General features: G+C 41.4%; 1 protein-coding gene across 2 annotated transcripts in view; it reads left to right on the top strand.

The window, feature by feature from the left end:
• The first annotated feature begins 230 nt into the window (after positions 1-230).
• The window catches only part of ERI3 (ERI1 exoribonuclease family member 3), a 315,640-nt gene continuing 295,422 nt past the window's right edge, over positions 231-20,448 (top strand). Inside the window, exon 1 of one of the 2 annotated variants that reach the window (XM_015422947.1) lies at positions 231-260. The gene's annotated coding sequence lies outside the window, so the exon portion shown is untranslated. Of the gene's footprint in view, positions 261-10,005; positions 10,028-20,448 lie in introns of those variants that run through there. The other variant, XM_015422948.1, reaches the window with a different exon arrangement.

Raw genomic sequence — 20,448 nt, 5'->3', positions numbered from 1 at the left:
ATTCCTTGGATACATCCCTTCTCTGCTTCCCTGACAGAAAAACGAACTCTAATGTGCCCCCTCAGAGAGCTATCCTCGCCTCCGCCTCACAGGAGTGAAAACTACATTTCCTATAATGCCATAGCGTCGAATACCGCGCGGCAGGCTTTTGACACGCATGCCCACATCTAGGAAATCCACCCCCTAGGGCGGAAGCTGCGTCTGTGATTGGTCAGTACGGCTGTCGCTTACAGTGAGTTCGAGGGTCAGAGGGCGCCAAGGTGAGTGGTAGCTGTTGGGGACTCGTGGTGCTGAGGGATGGGGTGGTCGGGACGGTCCTGGGGGGCGAGGGTGTTGGGGAGTTGGTGGTAGGGGTGTGTCGGATATGTGAGGAGGGGAGGGTTGTGCCGGATGGGCGTCCTAAAGCCGGGTTGGGGCCTAAGGCCAGGGCTGGGGGCGCGGTGTAGGATGTATTGGGGGATGGAGATGGGCCTAGAGCGATGGGCCGCAGGGATCGGAGCCGGATTGGGGATGTGGGAACGCTGGTATCCCAGTCAGTGACGGAGGGCGTGCTCGGGGTGCATGGGGAGAGCGGATTTAGTAAGGTCACTATAAGGGATGTAAAAGCTCAGTAAGGCCCACTTGCCAAAATGTATTGGTCTTGCTGGGCGTGCGCTAGCCCGGTATATGTTTCTGGGAGAACTCGGATAGGGAGTTGCAAGCACGGGTGATAACATTTGCTGCAAAATTCTCTCAGCCATAAGGTCTTTGTGTTGCTCTGGGCACGGAGATGTATCAAAACTAGTACAGGGAATTGCACTGAAAAAAGAGAGTCAGGTTCAAATGGGTTGTGGATAGCTGCTAGGATAGTCAGAACGTCTTTTTAGGTTTCCTGAGAGAGTGAATGGAGTGTGTGTGGACAGGTAAATGAGGAGGACTTGCAGCTAGTATAGGTGCAGGGAGGGTGAGTTGATGGTGTACATAGGGAGAGCAAGTGTCCAAGAGTTGCAGATGTAAGTAAAGCCTTGGAATTGGAAGGCATTTGCAGTGTAGTCCCATCCACTCCACATACTAGCTATATGTCTGAAATTGGTTATTTGGGAATAGAAGAGTGGACCTGTGTCAAGTGTTAAGATATATAGAACTTGGCTTATTTTTTAAAGGAAAAATATGTTTCTTAGGATAGGATAGGACAAGAAGGCTGTTACTGGCACTTGGGCTACAATTAATTTAATTAAACGGGAGTTGCTTTGGAGGAAATTTCCTTAGGATCTCATGTTATGTATTTGCTTCCATGGTATGCCCCATTAGTGGGGTGGGGGTGGGGTCTGGCAAGGCAATGAGCATGCCCACCCTCAGATAATGTTAGGGATAGAGTGTAAAAGGCCTTGTGCACAGGTTCCTCATTTGAGCCAATATAAGCCAAATGAAATCTAGATAGATTAAAATAGTTTGTATGTTTGGTTGGCATCAGATGAAAAAACTTTCAGAGTATATTCCACTTGCACCAGGAAGGTTTCTGTAAAAATTCAGGGTGAGTATCCCCACGTAAAATCATAGTCAATCTATCAGTCCTGGTGAGTGGAAGATACAAATTTGGTCATGTTGTCCATCCAAGAACAGAATTTGGCCACTTTTATTCAGGGAAATATCTATCTGAACGTATACTTTCAGAGTATATTCAGTTTACACCAAGGAATATTTCTGTCCAAAAATTCAGCAGTGGGAGGGTCTGAGAGAGGAGCTGGGTGTCTTTGTGAAAGCCCACGTATTATTTTCCTTTGTGACTAATTTCATAATAGGTAATGACTGCTGATTTTGCTTTGTGCATTTTGCAGATCTGGAACAAACAACCAAGAGAAATTACATTGAAGTAAAGTTGTTCTCATCATCTATGATGATGTCAGAAAGAACAATACCATTGGCATTGCTGACCCTGCTGAGCCTTCTCCACTGCCTATGTTAAGATGTTCTCTTTTTTTGTATAAGGTGTTGACAAGAAACAGATCAGCTGCTTGTACCTGTAAATGAAAGCTACATTCCAAATGTTTTTGGCTACCTTTACAGGATAGAAGGAAATGTGATGCATGGGTCTCTTGGATGATGGAAACAGTGTACTTTAATAATTAGTGGAGCAATTGGCAAAGTATCATGAAAAGTGCAAACAAATTATGGTATTCAAAAGTTTGGAAGTCAGGTATAAAACAGCAAATTGGCTGACCTGTGAGATGTGGTATGATACCATTTAGTTCAAAATTGGCTAAGATAGCTTGGAATGATCCTGATATGGAAAAAATGCTCTTAGAAGACCTTGGTATCATCATTGACTTTTGGCATTGGACCTGCCATTCACAACCTTGTTTTGCAATTATAGCATGATATACGGCTTGATATACTACAGCATGATGTACTGCTTAACAGATTTGGTGATGTTAAAAGCCAAGTACCATAAAAATGTTACATGCATTTTCTTACATGTGTAAGAAGTTAAAACGGCAGAATTAGTGTAATACATGTAGGATACATATATATGCAGTAGAGTATCAACTTCTTTTAGGGTAGTATATCTTGTAAAGGTTTTTCTGTTGGGATTGCGCATGTGTGAGATGGGAATACAGGCTGAAGAAAAGGTATCAACTGGACACGTCATTTGGACTTATCACAGACAAATTGGGTCATGAAACTATTCTGAGTCTCGAAGAAGACATTAGTGATGCAGTTGAAGATGCTGTGCCATCAGTGGTTTCTCTGACAGGATGAGAGGCTGCTGTTTTCCAAAGAGACTTTTCAGTGAATTCCAGAAATGCATATGTGTGTCCTGCAAGTACTTTACCAGTTCTGCCATAACATCAGGCATAGTTTAATTAATTTTGAACTAATTTTGAGTCAAATGTCACCTTTAAGACTAACAAAGGTTTATTCAAAGTATTCAAAGTTCATTGAAATGATGGTGACAGTTCAAACTTATTAATTAATTAATTAAATCAAAACAACTGTTAACCTCATAACCTTAGCTTGTTATTTAGTTTTGTCTTTGCATATTTTAATAAATCTTCATCATGTAACATGCTAATTTGTTGTACAGCCTGTCTATAAGTTTGAACTGTTGCCTTCCATTCCAATGTATTTGAAAAAGTGTGCATGCACACAAAAGCTCATACCTTGACTCAAAATTTGTTCTACTGCTTCAAACCAACACAGCTGCCCACCTGGATCTAATTTTGAGCTAGATAAAGATGTTCCTCATTTTGCAGGTCAGCCAGTTTGAAGTTTTATGCTCAGTCTCCCAGCTTTTTTTGCAGTCACTTTGCACATTTTACAATACTTTGCCAATGACGAACACTGTTTTCATCATCTTGGTGTCCCTTTTGCTTCAGCAAAGCATTGTATTCTGCGAATGTAGCCAAATTTTTGGCATGTTGCTTTCATATTTAATGGTATAAGTGGTTGATGTGTTACTTGCTTAACATGGTATCCTAGGATCACATGTCATCAGTGGCAGTGGCGGGGACTCAGTAGGGTCAGCAATGGCAGCATATACATGCTTTCTTTTTGACATCTTTTCAAGTAATGTCAACTCCAGTGGTTTGTTTCAGATTTGCTGCTTTAAAGCAAAATTATTATCCATTATCCATTAAGGTAAACTTTACCATTGGCTTTCACAGGGACACCCAGTTGCTTCTTCAGATCCTCTTGCTGCTGAATGATTGGACAAAAACCCTTGGTATAAGTTGAATGCATCCTGAAAAATTAGACAGACAATAGATTATTTCCCTATGTATGTACTAGATAAGTAATTATGCATATATAGAAAATAGTTGTACAGGTTTTGCATTCTGAAACTTTTTTTCTTTCATTAATAAAGCTAAAGTGGCTAAATTATGCTCTTGGATAGATAGCATCCCTGTGTTTGCGTCTTCTGCTAGGATTAATTTGATTTATTTGTTCACTTGCCTGTGATTTTTCATGGGTGCCCTTCCCCCATTTCAAAACACATTCTGAATTTTTGAGACCTTGCTTGGTGGAAGCTAAATATACCCTGAAAGTTAGGGTAGGATCAGAATATCTTGATTCATAACCAATTATTTTTTTCTGTGTACGTATAATGTGACCTCTACTAGTCCGGGGGGGGGGGCGGGCGGGATTTGGCTTACCAGCTTTTTGGACTCTCTTACTAACACATCTGAAAACAAAGGGCATATCGGTTGCCAGAAGTGATATTTCACACATTCCTGTGTTGTTCTACTCGGCTACATTGACAATATTTCCATTTATAAGATTAGGAAAGTACTAGATATATTGATATGTGAGTTCGCATAATGCCTAGCTTGTCAAACTAGGTATGTGGTAGAGTTTTGATCTGATATGAGCTTTTGTTTTATTTATTTTTGGTGGTAACTGTTTCCCAATCAACATCAGAAAGTTTGACCTTTTGGCTTTTTAGGGAATGTCATTTGAATATGAAGCCAGGGCTTTTGTGGAATGGATTTGGATTTAACATTATGAAGGTCACTGTGGCGGAAGACAGAGTAGGTGGCTTTTAACAAAGGAATTTCAAAGATCAGGCATCTTGTGATGGAAGCATTTTGAACTGTAGTGATAATCATGTATCTTATGGTCTGCATCCCACTTGTATACAGGTTTTGGGTTATTTAGATAAAATAACATCTAAATATTCTGAGTTTAATTTACAGAGATAAATCTGTAAGATTTGTCATAAAACCTTCATTGTGTTTCTTGATTTTAAGTATCTCAGCAAAACTGTTCAGCGTTGCCAGACTTGTGTAGTGTTTCTGTTACTGTAGGGCAGGGGTGGCCAAACTTGCTTAACATAAGAGCCACATAGAATAAATGTCATATGTTTGAGAGCCGCAAGACATGAACAACTATTACACATTTTTACTGGGAAATATGTAGATTTGCTTTTTATTAACATTAAATGAGACTTCCCAAAATAATTTAAAAAATGGTAAAAGCAGATACTGATATTTATTTGTACAATGATAATTTGTTTGCTAATGATATCTAGCTTCCCCGGTCACCCTGCCGAGAGCCACGCAATATGTGTGAAAGAGCCGCATGCGGCTCCCGAGCCACAGTTTGGCCACCCCTGCTCTAGGGGGTTTCAAAATTTCTACTTACAAGGACACATTTTCTTCATTATTCCTGTATGGTTCAGAGGATTCTGGATAGTGTTATAGGCAATGTTCCCTCTAAGCTGTGGAGCATTGTGAGCAAAAATTCTACTTTGTGAGCAACTGGCATTAAAGTTGTGAGCGAGCGATTTGGCCACTGCATGAATTAGTTTGCTCTGGAGCCATCCTTCCTGAGCTATGAAAAAAATTTGTGAGCTGGGAGGCTAAAAAACTATGAGCTAGCTCACACTAACTCAGCTTAGAGGGAACACTGGTTATAGGTCATGCACTTGGTTCACATGGGGTTCTGGCTAAACCTATAAAGCCTGTACCTACACTATATCTCCTTAAGAACTGAGGTTATACCCCAGAATGGGCCCAACTCATAATACATTGTTGAAAATTGACAAGCTATGCTTAGAGTAATTTTGTCTGCTATTACTGATCTTGTCATTGAGGAACTTGTCCAGCAAGGAACAACTTGAGGAATTCATGATCAGTTGCTAAGGATCCTTGAGATTCCCTGGAGCACATGTTTAAACAACTCCACTATCCTGTTCTTCAAGATCTATTCTGGAAGCTGCACATGTAGAATGCTAAATTGATAAATAATGTCTCTGTAATTTCTAAAAAAAGTTAACACTATGGAACATTTTCCTATTTTTGTAGTGTTTTTCTTTTCAGGAGCCCATTTAGTGTTTTTTTAGTTTTATAGAGATCCAAGACACTTATATGTAAATCTGGCATGTGAGATCTTGCTCATTAGGGTCTTTTAAAATAATCCATGTGCCAAAAGTAGTTAACTGGATTGCTCACTGAAGAATGGTAAAAATGTTTGGCTTCAGGTATGTTCCAAAAAGTTCTGAATATTAGGCTGTTCTTTAAAAAAACAAAAAAACAGCCTTTCACCCCAACTCTTAAATTATTATGTGGAACACCTACATTGCTGCACTGTTCTACAGAGGGGCTTCTTTATAGTATGCATTGGTTTATAATGAGTCCCCTTTACATTTCCTGTGTGTGAGATGTTTCATAAATGCCATACTTTAACCATTGTGGTTCATTCTTTCCAAAAAGATTACAACAGTAGTTAAGGTTAGGGTCTGGAACCTGTTTTATTAAAAATAAATAATGTGGTCAACTATTATTTAAGAAATCTCTTGGTAATCGGTGTGAATATTTTGATTGTCCAGGTCCTTTTCTTTTCCTTATTTATTTGTTCTCCTCTTTTTGTATCAGGGGCACTGACTGTGCCATCCTGTGAAGGGTTACAGCCTTCTATATCCATTAATTCTTAGAAGGGTGTAACACTAGGATTGTGTACATTTCTATGCTTGTTTCTTGAGACAGTACTTCAATGTCTACCTTTATTTTGGCAGTGTTAATTATGTTATATATGTAGTTTGTTCAGTGCAGAAAATATTGTCTGTGTTAAGATATAAATTGGACATGTAATTCCTGTAAAGGATTGTTTGTGTTAGGGATATGAAACATTAAAAGTTATATGGTAAAGATTCATTTACCACTTACACATTGCTGCAATTGTTTAAATGTCTTCCGAAGCTTGGAAAACTGACAAAGGTTTACCCATGTATTCTAGTATCTTCTGTTCCTGTGGAATATGTATTTCAAATGCTGGCCATACTACTAATTGTTTGCATGCAAGACTGACAGTGGCACGCTTTAACATATCAATTTTTATTGACAAAAAGCAGAGCTAAGAATATAAACTAGGTGGAATGTGAGAATGTTAATATTTTAAAAATAAAATGTTTTAGTTTAAATGGTTGCTTTGTTAAAACTTACGTCTCTAGACATTATGCGTCCTTTTAAAGGATAGCTTGAGAAGTGTGTCAAAATGCCCTGCTTGATGTTTGGCCCCAGTTTGAGCCTTTCCCCTCTCATAGCCTTTTTATAGATCTATGTTCTGACAATAGTATAAGAGATGCTTCCCTATATTGTCTTTAAACATTACTGCAGTAATGCTTAGATGGGGGAACTACATGGATAAGTAGAGTGATACGGCTTATCTCTAAGGAGTGGGCTGACATTTCTATGGGAGGCAGTCATGTCATTCACCTTGACATGTGATTTGTCAGTGTAGATATTACTGGTGTGGCAGGGGAAGATGATACGAGGCAATGGATTCCACTTTGCATTCTGCCTTGGTAACAGGTGCCTGGGCTTTGCATTGCTCTTATATAAGGATGTTATTTTTATAGCATATAAGTTAATAATGATCAAGTGCACCTCATTCACATCTCTTATTGCATGGGTTAATAAATGTGTATGCAAATGGTGTTTTCTTCTTGTGTATGTGTACTATATAGCAGAAACTTTTAACTAATTAAAGTTATAAACCTTCCATGCTGGAGTTCTTCATGAGAGTGTAGGCTTGGCCATCTGTTTTGATTACAAATGCAGTATTTTTGCAATCTTTTGTACACTCACAGGGTGTGCTTACTGAACTCTTACCTTTAAAATATTTTGTATTGTAGTCTGTCTACTTACAAACATCATAGGTTGTAACACCTTGAACTGGTCTAATGACCATTAATGTGCTCCCGGTACATTATAAGAACTATGTGTTCTCTGAAAATATTGTTTTGTTGGTTATTTGAACAGGTGAACATAGTAGTTCTTTAGTGGGTCCCCTTGAGAGAGGTGTTCAGCCATAAAAGGCCATCTTCCTCCAAGGCTGGTTAGGTAGAGTTATAGTTGATGGTCTGCCCTTCCATATCATTATTGCCTACAGTAGATGAGAACAGTGGTCTATGCAGCCCACCCTCTCTCTCTCTAAAAATGACCAGTGTTTCGATTCTTCAGTGGAAGTGTAGAACGAAGGATGTAAACAGAGCAATTCTAGTCATCCTCATTATACTTGGGCATTGATGTCTGTCTGTCCAGCCATCCCTATTAGAGTATGATGCTTCCTCATGCCTGGTATGCCAGTTATCTTGATTTTATAGCTGTGTTATATAGATTTTATAGCTGTGTTCATGTCCTTCCTTAAGAAATACTTACAATGAACATTAATATAAAAACACATTGTTCATATATACCCTACAAGAAAGATGCTCATGTGCATGAACTGGGCTGTTTAGTAATGAAAACAATCTAGTCTCACCCCCTGGTTTGAGGCTCATTTACGAATAAATATTTTTCACTATAGGTTAGTCTATGGAAGCAAAACAATATTTGATCTTGCCACAAGCCGGAAACAGGAGCTGGGGGCACTGTGCTCAGAGAGGTGCTTCCAGTAGTTATAAGGCACTGCTTTTGAGTAATGGTCTGAGATCTAAGTGCTCTTCCTCCCAAATCCTTATTATGATATGAATGTTGAGTTGATCAAAATACTGCAGTCTAGAGGGATAGCACAGCAAAGCCTTTTGTGGCACCTTAAAAGCCATACAGATTGGCCAGTTGTTTAAGGTGGTAGTGAAACCTCTTGCTTCTATTTGCTTGGCAGAAGTGTGCCTTAGAAATTGCATAGTGTGCAGTGGAAGTGGCACTGGGTTAGCATTCACTGTGAGTCTCAAAGTGTTTCCTTTTCTTTTGTGGGTTGTATCCAAAGCAGATGTGCCTAGGTTATGCGCTGTCTACAAGGAAGGTCTTGTGCTAAGAAGAAGAAATGGAGGTGATGCTCTTGGACTGGTTTGTATTGTGAAGATCTAAATATCTTTCCCCATTTGACTTAACACTTGCTTAATGGTGAGTGGAGCATAAAGGATACAGGGGAAATAGATATTGCCAAAAAACATCCATATAGCAACTAACTACAGGGTGATGCCAGCAAAACCACTTCAGCTGACTGCTGTATGAATTTATCTGCTTTTTGTTGAACACAAGCTATTGTAATTATCTAACTGTCTCATTTGTGCCTGCGTGTGCATTTGATTTGTTTTAATTACACTTGCCTGTAAAATTTAAATATTAGTATTATGCACAAATATCCCATAAACCTACAATTCATAAGCCAGCTTGTCTTTGCAAAAATTAGTTGCATACCTGAGTATCATTTCTTTGCTTTCTTTTTTTTTGGGGGGGGGGTGGACTACAAGGCAGACATACAATTCTCATGGGGCAGGCAGGGTCGGTCTCTCTTCTGTCATTAGAAAAGGAAGGGACTCGAAGAGTCCTGATTATTCTCTTTCCTGCAGTGATGTGCTTTTGTTTCTCTCTTCTTTAAAAGCACATCCGCACAAATGGTATTCCTTCTGTTGCTTTTTCTTCAGGTACATACAAATTCAGGCTTCATGACAGTCTTGGTTCCAGAATCTCTTCAGTCAAAGGCCTGTATAATGGTAACATAATCCTAAGGAAGCCTACTCAGTTATAAATCCCATTTTAGTCAGTGGGGCTTACTCCCAGAAAATTGTTATCAGGATTGTAGCTGTAAAGCTGTATAGAGGTACCATACTGAATCATAGTATCTAGCTCAATATCATGGCTTAATTTGAACCAGAGTTTACCAGGATTTAGCCCTGCAAAATGGCTTCAGTGGATGAATCAGCTGATCTTTTCCTTGCTGATATTTTTGGAGTGTAGAGTAGTTCTTGGTCATTAGCAGCCACACGGCAATGCCCTCAATAGGAAAGCTGAAGCTTGATTACCTCATTTTAATAGTCTTTGGTATTCCCATTTCTCCACAGATTTGTGTAATCTCTTTTTCAAAACCAGTGTAGCATTGTTGGCCATCCTTAATTTTAGTGGCTGTGAATTCTACAAGACAACTGAGTGCTATGCAGCTTTTTATTTTATAAGCAACAAGTTTAAAACAATTTGAGGTGGATCATATCTAATTCAAGTGGTGTAGCATGTATGGAAGTGAACTTCCTTGCCTCTCTTTCCTGCTGCAGCTTGCTGTGCTCCCAGGGGTTGGCAGATGCCCAGAAACAGCATGCGATGAAGAGGTAATGCAGTAGGAGAAGGGGAAATCCCCCTCCCCTTTCTGCAGGTAGAAGTGGCTATAACCAGCAAAGAACATGAATAGGATCCAATCCATAGTTCATTTTGCTGAGTTTTCTATATGTGGTATTATAGATTGAATGGTCAATAAAAGTTCCCAGATTGTCATGTCCAGAACCCTTAAAAACCCACTGCTGTTTTTCTAAATTGTAAATATTTTCCTCTTGTTAATCTTTTTTTTCCTGGTATGGCAAGAGTATTCATTAGGTGGCACTTCTTGTCCTCAGTAATTTTTTTTTCATTTTCTGAGCGAATAGGGATGGGCATGAACCGGACCACGAACCAAAATTTTCCATGGACTGTGGCCCGGTTTGTGGTTTATTTGTCCGGTCCGTGCCCTCCCGCTTTCCACAGACCACCAATATGCTAATATGAAAAAGATAATATGAAATTGACCACCCACGCACTGCCCCTTTAAATGCCTTCTGTGTCCACTTCCGCATTGTGCTGCCATGGCGGCGTGATGTGAGAGAGCTCAGAAGGCATTTAAATGCCTTCTGAGTTGACTTCTGCATGGCGTTGCCACAGCAATGGTGGGGAGGGCCCTTGCGAAAGCCATTTAAAGGGATGTGATCCTTTTAAATGGCTTTTTAAGCCCCCCATCATGAACCTCATGAACCACAAACTGGTTCAGAAAATGGAAAAGTTTGTGGTCTGTGAACTCCATGAACCTCCACGAACCTCAATTTTTTTCAGTTTGTGCCCATCCCTATACACTAATTATCCAGATAGCTGATTAACTTTCCTTGGTTGATAGACTGCCACAAGAAATCTGACCTATCATTTTTTGTTTAGCCTTTTAACATTTTTTTAGAAAAACTTCGTGATCACAGCAGATGAAGCTGCAAGCAAAATGCAACAATTTATCATGGTCTATGGAAATCTCATCTCTCACTCCTCCAGGTGGTGGATATTGCCTGAGTTATTGGATGTTCCTAGTTTGAAAGTTGTACATTTTCAATGTGACACCACTGAATCTGCAAAACTGCATGACATGTCAGCCACCTTTCACAACAGTAAGGGGTTGTATCTGGATAATATGAAATAGATAACTGGAGCACTGGATTGTGTTGCGGGTTATAATCTGGCCCTGGACATGTAGGAAATACATTCACAGGGAGAATTATTCAACTGGTGAATATAACTGGAAGGCAGTAAATATCTACCTAACAGGTAGTAGTTACTTTTTTCCAAACTGAAGAACGCCAGCTTTTATTTATTTAATAACACAAAAGTTTGTAACATTTCAATGCTACAGAGATAGCTTTTAGGGTGGGACTTCAGTGCACCTCAGAGCTCTTTTCCCCTTCTCACGATTAATAATTGATGCAGTGGTTTGGTGAAGAATTATTATTTTCTAAAAGCCTATATATCCAGATTTTATGTGTGCTTATCCCACCAAGTTGTACTAGCTGCATTCTTCCTTGGACATAGGAACCCTATCTAGAAGTTGTTTTACTTATGTCAGAACCACTTTAATGTTCAAATCAGCACCTGGGACTGTCTCCACTTGTGTGTATTTCTGAGTGCATAGAAACATAATTTAAGCAGTGTATGAATTTGGTTCTAGAGGAAATGACTATTCAAGTTCCTCTTCAAGAGTAGCTATTCCAGGCCTGAAAAATATAGGACCATTTCTGTGCTGTGTGCCATGGGCAAGTCTTAATTTTACCCAAAGCTCATTCCCAGAACCACCCCAGAGTGTGGTGCCCATGGGTACCATGGTCTTGACTGATGTGTTTCCAGGTGCCCACTTGCTTCTTTCACAAGGTGTCTCTTCCACAGATCAAAAGAGCCAATATTAGTGTAGGAGGTGCTTTAGAAGGGTCCAGAAGACACTGCCTTTGTATCCTTAAGGATACCCATTTGGAAACAGCAGCCTTACTAATGGGAGGGTTGGGAATCTCCCAGCATTTTGCAGACACCGCCCCCCCGCGGCAGACATGTTCTCAAAACTCTAAAAGTGCTGGTAGGCTCAACAAGGATGGGGAACCTTGCTTTACGGCTTTTGGCCTTATTTTTAGTGCCAGAACTTTGGAACTTAAGTCAGATCTGGTTCAAGGTGTTGTTTCTCACACCTATCTCCTCCTGAGCTGCCACTGGCCTAGTCCAAGAGGTGATGGTAGTCATCACCCATTCTGCTGACTTCTGGGAGTGAGCTGAGCCCTTGTAGTGCACTGGTGCCATCCTTATTGTGCCTCTCCAAGCAGTTGCTTAGGTGGCTTGGCCTAAGAATCTATATGAATATGAGCCTGTGTATTTCCTAACTATTGCCTAACCATTGTCCACCCCTCATAATCTTGGATTAGGAGGCAGAGCTGCTATGTCTGAGGATAACCAGAAGAAGCATCCTGTGGCACCTTATCTGGGGATGGGTTTCTGGCCAGTTTTGAGCCCCAGCATCTCTTTTTAAAGAAAACTAGCGCCAAGCTTGGGGGATTTAAGTGTGTTTCTCTTCTGTGCTTTTCTTCCACAACTTATATCACTTTATTTTATATTTTTATATGACCACTTGTGGGACCAAGGACAATAACCAAATAATAAAATTACACAATAAAACACACTAAGTAAAACAAGTCCTAGAAGGAGCTGCCAAATCATGTCATCACATTTGTAGCTAGTTGTCTGCCTAGCAGGGTAAGCAGTGCTGGAGACTTACTTTCTCTTCAAGAATGCGAGGGAACATGCTAGTGTGAACAAGCCTTAAATCTGGTTTGGAATACCTTCCCTCCCATTTCATTAAGAGAAATATTGCCGTAAGCTACTTTGCTGATATGGAGAGCTGGAATATAAATATTTTAAATAAGTAAACATAATTTTTACAGCTAATCTGATTTAGCTGTAAGCAGGGAAAAGGTTGATATTCTCTTAGCCCCCATAACAATTTCAGTGCAAGATTCAGTGCAGCAACTTCTAAATTAAAATATATTGGCAAAACTGTTATTTAAGTGTGTGTGTAAACTTGGATGTATTTATTGGATATATTAGCTGTAATGGCTGTGTCCTTTCCTTGTTGTTCTGTGTACTTTTCTGTATACATGGTGAGGTCAGGTCTTTGCCACAATAAAATATTACAGAGTAGCGGCTTTCCTCCAGAACATTACATCTGCCTGATAGCCCCACAGCTACACAGCTTGGCAGCTTTGAAGATTTAAAAGGCTTCTTTCTCAAATACATGTTACTACATGATGGGTTGGAAGTGACTGTTACTAACTTCTATTTGGCTGTAATGCATTTATTAATGACAATAAAATGTCCTAGATGGAAAGATGGTAGTTATGGCAGGGAACCTTTAGGATAAATATGTTAGGCTAGGAGGGCAGCTGCTTATTATTTTTATAGCTTGGCTTTCTTAAACTTGGTCTGTTGCTTTATAGAATCAACATTCTTCTCTTCCACTGTTCACAACCCCCGCCCCCCGCCGCCGCCACCCACTGTTAACTCACCACAGTGTGATCCAGGTTATTCAGTAAGAATCTCAGCTTGCAAAGTGACCGAGTCTTTAACCTTTCCACATACAATGTGTGAATATGTTTCTAACCAAAAATCCTTCCACTGGAAGGTTATGAAATGTGTATTTACCTGACCTGTTCATCTGCAATTATTTTCTAATCTGGTCCTTTGCTGGTCTCTCAGGTAAACAGAGCTTTAAACGTTCTTCAAGGCATATTATTTACCTCATTAAGTGTGCATTTTGGCATGTGCATTATTTACTTGATGGACTAGCTGATATAGAGAAGCAGTTGCTAACTGTTGTGTAAATAACCCCTAATTTTCAGAAGCAACTGGTCGTCCTGTCTTTGTCCTTTGGTGTAAGTCTTTCCTGCTCTGCATAATGTTCTTCAAAGGGTGCTTCCTGCCCTTCATTGCAGCAGGAGGGCATTAAGAATGTGCATACGAGTGGAAGGTTCTGCATTGCAGGCACCCTCTACCAGCAGGGGGAAGGTGTTTATCCTCTTAAGCTCTCTCTTTTCTTTTCCACGATACATTTCATTTATTTATTTATTTTATTTATTATATTTATAACCTGCCCTCCCTGCAAGCGGGCTCAAGGCGGCTCGCATTGCCTGGCAGAGACAAAATCAGTGTAAAAGTGCAGATATTGACACCTATTCACACATGTGAATAATTGTATAGGCGAGCCACTGTCATTGGGCCTGGAACCTACTTACAGTTAACGTGTGTGCTTGGTTTAAAGTGTTGAATAATCTCATAATGTACCTTTATGTTAGTTTGGATTGTAATAAATTGGTCAGGCTGCATCTGGATTATTGTGTGCTGTTCTGGAAGCTTCATTTCAAAAAGGATGTAGACAGAATGGAGCGGGTGCAGAGGAGAGCATTGAGGATGATCCGGGGTCTGGGGTCCAAGCCCTATGAGGAAAGGCTGAGGGGATTTGGGAATGTTTAGTCTGGAGAAGAGGAGGTTGAGGGGGGACATGATTACTCTCTTTAAGTATTTGAAGGGCTGTCACTTAGAGGAGGGCAGGGAGCTGTTCCTGTTGGCAGCAGAGGATAGGACTGGCAATAATGGGTTTAAATTAACGGCAGGAAGGGACCAGCTGGATATTAGGAAAAACTTTTTTACAGTAAGAGTTGTTCAGCAGTGGAGTCAGCTGCTTAGGGAGATAGTGAGCTCTCCCTCATTGGCAGTCTTTAAGCAGCAGCTGAATGAACACTTGTCAGGGATGCTGCAGGCTGATCCTGCATTGAACAGGGGATTGGACTAGATGGCCCCTTCCAACTCTGTGATTCTATGATTATGATTGGCACCCATTGAAGTCTCTGGACATAGAAGGGGGTAATTGTTTTGCCATGATATCACAGCTGACTTATGGTGACCCTGTAGGTTTTCAAGGCAAGAGATATTCAGAGGTAGTTTGCCATTGCTGCCTCTACGTAGCAACCCTGGACTACTTTGACGGTCTCCCATCCAAATAGAAACCAGGGCCGACCTTCTTAGCTTCCAAGACGTAACAAGACTGAGCTAGCCTGTGCTGTCAAGATCAGGGCAACTGTGTTTAGGACTGCGTTCTTAGGTTTTTTGGTACACCATTTGGGACCATGACTTGTAAGGCCAAGCAATCTAAGCAAGTGAGCCAGATATCTGGAAAGGCGGGATATAAATATAAACAATAAATAAATAACTAAATTCCTAATCCGTGTTCAGAATTCCAGTTCACATTACTGTTGGGAAAAGAACAGAATAATAGCTTTGTTATGAGGCGTATTTTAGGACCTGGGAATGGAAAGGTGCTTTGAATTGTGAACCTTAGGAAGAGTATTGAATTTTTTTTTGTTCTTTTGGCAGGGGGAGTAAAATCTATGGAGCACAGTCATTATGGGAAAAATATATGGGATACAGTCCAGGGGAGTCAAATGTGCAGCCCACAGGCCGGATCAGGCCCGCAAAGGGCTGCAAGCCGCCCGAGAGCAGCTGACTCTGTGCTGCTTCTTGCTTCCTGTCTCTAACTTTGCAGCTTCTTCTGGCCATTCTCTCCTAGTTCCTGCTTCATAGGAGAGAAAGAAAGCCTTTCCTCAATTGGCTGTGTGCTCTCCCCCCCCCCCCCTCTGGGGAGGGAGGGGGAGGGAAGGAGCCAGAGCAAGGGGAGAAAATGGCATCTCGTGGGACTTCTAAGAAGACCAGCAACGTTTTATTCCAGATAGAAGCACACTTTTTCTTCAGAGGGAGGGAGGGAGCCAGAGGGAGCACCCCAGAAAAAGAGGTAGAGTCCTTTGTTTAAGACCCCAAAACATTTTTATTCCAGGTATGGGGAGGGGGAGAGTCCTTTGTTTGAGACCCCAAAATGTTTTTATTTATCTATTTATTTATTTAGTAGTTTGATTTTTACTCCGCCCTCCCCGCCAAGGCAGGCTCAGGGCGGCTTACACAAGAAAACAATAGATAAAACAACAATATAAATATCAATATAAAATACAGAACATAATTATTAAAACAATTAACATAGCAATAGTGGTACAGCTGTGGTAAAGTGCATATAAAACATACATTCAGCTGTAAGACCCACTATTGGTGGGCTCAGGCTGGGGATAGTATTGGCACAGGGCATAGATGATGAAATGCAGCTCCTTACCTAAATGCCTAGCGGAAGAGGTCCATTTTCGCAGCCCTGCAAAACTGTGAAAGGTCCTGCAGGGCCCTGATCTTTTCCAGAAGCTCATTCCACCAAGTTATTCCAGGTATGGGGGGGGGGAGTCCTTTATTTAAGACCCCAAAATGTTTTATTCCAGGTATATATGAGAGAGAGAGAGAGAGAGATATCTCCCTTTCCATTTCTAACAGATGAGGGGGGAGAAACCTACCAACACAGCTTGCATTCCTTATTAGTGAAAGGGAAAAAGAGTACAGCAGCACCTTAATGACTAACAGAATTTGTGGCAGGGCATGAGCTTTCAGGAGTCACTGCTCACTTCCTCAGATACAGCTGGAATGTGAGTTCACCTGTCCTTACATCTTGAAGAGTCCTTACATCTTGAAGAGTGAAGTGATTTCAGATGCCAAATGACAATAGCAGCTGCTGGTAATGATAGAAGAAATCTAGGTATCAATTCAATCCAGGAGTTCACATTGTCTTGAGCTTCATGATCAGTTGCAATTCAGCAGTCTCTCTTTCTGATCTCTTTGAAATTCCTTTGTCAAAGAATTGCTACTCTTAGGTCTCCATCTGAATGCCCTGGAAGGTTAAAATGTCCCCCCACTGGTTTTTGAATGTTGTGGTTACTAAAAGTGGTAGAAAGAGTAAGTCTCCAGTAGTACCTGTGGTAGGGTATGTGTTTTTGTGAGTCACTGCTTACTTTTTCAGACTTATTTCCATTTATTCTTTGCATCCTCCTTTACTGAATCCTCCTGTACGAAATTGAGACCTATGTTTCCTGTGTCATTACCAATGCTGATACTGTAATACCTCTGTATATTACACCAATGCTGATATTTCCACCCCTTTGCATATCACAACTAATCCACTCATGCCTGCTATAGCCATTTGGCATCTGAAATCTGACTGGCAGATGCGTCCCTTTGGATCTCTGAGGGGCATGACCCGTGACTCGGCGGCAGGAAGGGGGCTTGGATGTATCCGAGCCCCCCCGGAACCCTTGCAGGGGGTTCCTAGCCATGGGGCTTGAGGGGTGCCTCTTCCGAGGCGGAATGCCAAGGAATTGAGGCGCTCCTTTGCCCCAAAGGTCTCACCACCGTAGATCCAGCAATGGCGTTAAGGACGCACAAGTGGGCAGTTGGGTCGAGCGGTTCTCTTACCTGATCGGAAAGAAGCGTGAGTGAATGAATTGTTAAGCCATACAAATGAACAAGCGGTAAATGCCCCCAAACCTCAAAATTAAAGCGGCGGGGGACGACGACGGGACGTTTCCACCCCAAAATAAACAAAAACTTTTAAAAACTCAGCGAGAGGAGGGGGCAAGAAAAAGAAGCCATTTTTAAAAACGGAGTATATCTGACTGATAAGCAAATCTTTAAAGAGCTCACAGAAACTTTAAAGAATTTTTTTTTAAGCATAAACCATCCTGCCGACGTCTGGGAAAAAGAATGGCGTTTAATTTCGGATCTTCTTCAGGAAGTGCTAGCCTTACAGCTCAGGTCACAAGACCGGAAACAACCATAGACTTATCCACAGTGATTGCTAATGCACCACATCCTCTACTGGATCAATTGATTATGATAAACAACAAATTTGACTCTTTCTACAAGCAACCTCAAGAAACATCAAATAAAGCAGAGAATACAACCAAAGGACCCATCGTTACACAAGTATCAGAAAAACAAAATAGACTCTATTATAAAAACAAATGCATCCAAGAAGCAGCAGAATTTAATAAGCGAATGAACTCGTTGTCTCAACTAATTTTTTAGAAATTTAGATATACTCCAACCAGATAAAAGCATAAATTTATATTACTTTATTTTCGTTTGTAACATGGTAATGTTAAGATAAACCGTAGTAAGAAAAAAGCAATATTGTGACTGAATAACCCATTTAAGCATTTGTAAGCTATCCGACCTTTGCCACTTGGGTTTTTAGTGGTTTCTTTTCTGTCTCCTGTAGTTTGTAGTGTACCCATATCCTATGATTTCTTTGTAGTTTTTAGAATAAAAGCAATAAAAAATTACAAAAGCAACAACAACCAAGGCTGACTGTGAAGAGCTCCAAGAGGATCTCCATGAATTGGGTGATTGGGTGACAATCCGGCTAATTAAGATCAGTGTTAGTAAGTGTAAAGTGATACACATAGAGACAAAAAAATTCCAGCTTCAAGTATAGGTGAATGAGGTCTGACCTTCCTGTGACTGAAAGGTAAAAAGATCTTGGGGTTGTAGTAGATAGCTCAATGTAAGTGTCAACGCAGTGTGCTGCAGCAGTGAATAGGGCAAACTCTAAATTAGGATTATTAGGAAAGGGATTGAGAATAAAATGTCCGATATCGTAATGCCCCTGTATAGATCCATAGTGCAGCCTCACTTGGAATACTGTGTACAGTTCTGGTCACCATATCTCCAAAAGAACATTGCAGAGCTGGAAAAAGTACAGAAGAGGGCAATCAAGATGATTAGTGGGTTGGAATACCTTCCCTATAAGAAAGGCTGAAGAATCTGGGATTTTTGTTTAGGAAAGGGACAATTAAAGGAGGGACATGATAGAGCTTTATGAAATTATACATGGGTTGGAGAGAGTTGAAAAAGTGAAATTTTTCTCCTCCCAAAATTCTAGAAGGGCATCCAGTGAAGCTGATGGGCAGTACTCAGGATGGACAAAAGGAAATACTTTTTTTTTTTTACAGAGAGTGATTAAAATGTGCAATTTGCTGCCAGAGGATGAAGTTATGGCCACAGAAACTGACAGTTTGAAAAGGGGATTAGATAGGTTAGTGGTGGATAGATCTATCAGTTGCTACTTGCCATGGTGATTGAGGGGAACCTCCACCTTCAGAGGTGATCAGCCTTTGAATCCCAGTGCCAGGAGGCAACATGAGGGGAAGGTCTCAGCCTCTATGCCCTGTAGTTGGCCCTCCAGAGGATGTGGTTAGCCACTCTGTGAGACATGATTTCCCCCCTTTTATTTAGTTAAGAACTTTCTTTGGATCAGTGTGTCTGAATGCATGTTTATAGAGACTAGTGTGGAGATAAAACCTAGGTGGAGCCCATCCACGGTCCTTGAACAGTCTTGCCCATTAAGTTATATAGAAGGAAATATCAGGTTTCTAGAGATTACAGAGTTTACATCATTCTGGGGAGGTGTCCTCCTTCCACTATATGTGCAGAGCTGTGGCATCCATACCTCTCAATGTTCTTTACAGGAAAATAGATTAATAAACATAAAGTAAGTTTAGTGAACAAGAAGTTCATAGAGGTTCATCACCTAGGGCTGTGTTAGCTAATATGTGGATAACATTCAACTGTATTTTTTTTTTTAATTAAGTCACTAGTTTTAGTACTAAACCTATGCCTGGAAGTGGTTAAGGGAGAACAAGCTGAAACTGCGTATAGGAAAGATGAAAGTGATGCTGTTAAGGAAGGCTGGTTGCCTGGGTTTGTCTTCAATACATGTTGATGGTGTGGTGACCCTCTTTTCTGATATGGTGAAAAGCTTAGGAGTAATGTTAGTTCCAAGAAGAAGAGGGACCCGCGATACTCACGAGGGGGGGCTCTTCAGGGCTGAGGAAGCGGGAGAGGTGTGCACACGTGAAGAGAGGCTGCTGCGCAAGGGTAGAAGTGTGCCCGTGTGAGGGAGCTGGCGAGGCGGACTGCTGGGAGACTGGGGGGGGTGCCAGGTGCATAGAAGGCAGCTGTGGAGGGAAGAGAGAGAGAGCCGTGGTGCGATGGGCAGGAGCAGGGCCTCCGCCGCGCCAGCCGGCCCCCCAACCCAGCCGGCAAGCGGGCTCTGGGGCAGCAGCAGCAGCTGGGTGGCTTGACATTGGCTGCGGGCGGGGGGGGTGGCAGTGGCGGGGGGAGGCTCTGCGACTGCCTGCTCATCCGCAGTGCCAAGCCACCGCTGCCACAGCCTGACTACACACTTTTGGAGGAATTTAAATACTTGCAGACAAACCTTCTCCCCCTCCCCAGCAGCGACAGCAAGGCCTACGCAGCGGTGGGCCCGCCAAGGCCCCCCCCACAATGGCTGCGAGGCACTGTTCCCAGTGTGTTCTCTGCGCATGTGCAGTGAACGCTTTTCTACATTTTGGGGGATTTAAATATCCCCCCTATATTTGTTTTACAGTTTTTAGATTTTTCTGCACATCTGGGGATTGCCCCAAATGTGCAGGAAAATCTCCCTGCCCCCCAGGTGCCCCCGATGTGCAGATTTAGGTATCCGCACGCAGGGGGCACCTTCGCT

Source organism: Gekko japonicus, unplaced genomic scaffold, assembly GCF_001447785.1.
Source record: "Gekko japonicus isolate JY-2015 unplaced genomic scaffold, Gekko_japonicus_V1.1 scaffold117, whole genome shotgun sequence".
In the NCBI taxonomy this organism is placed as follows: Eukaryota; Metazoa; Chordata; class Lepidosauria; order Squamata; family Gekkonidae; genus Gekko; species Gekko japonicus.
This window is presented reverse-complemented; position numbering and strand designations above follow the sequence as displayed.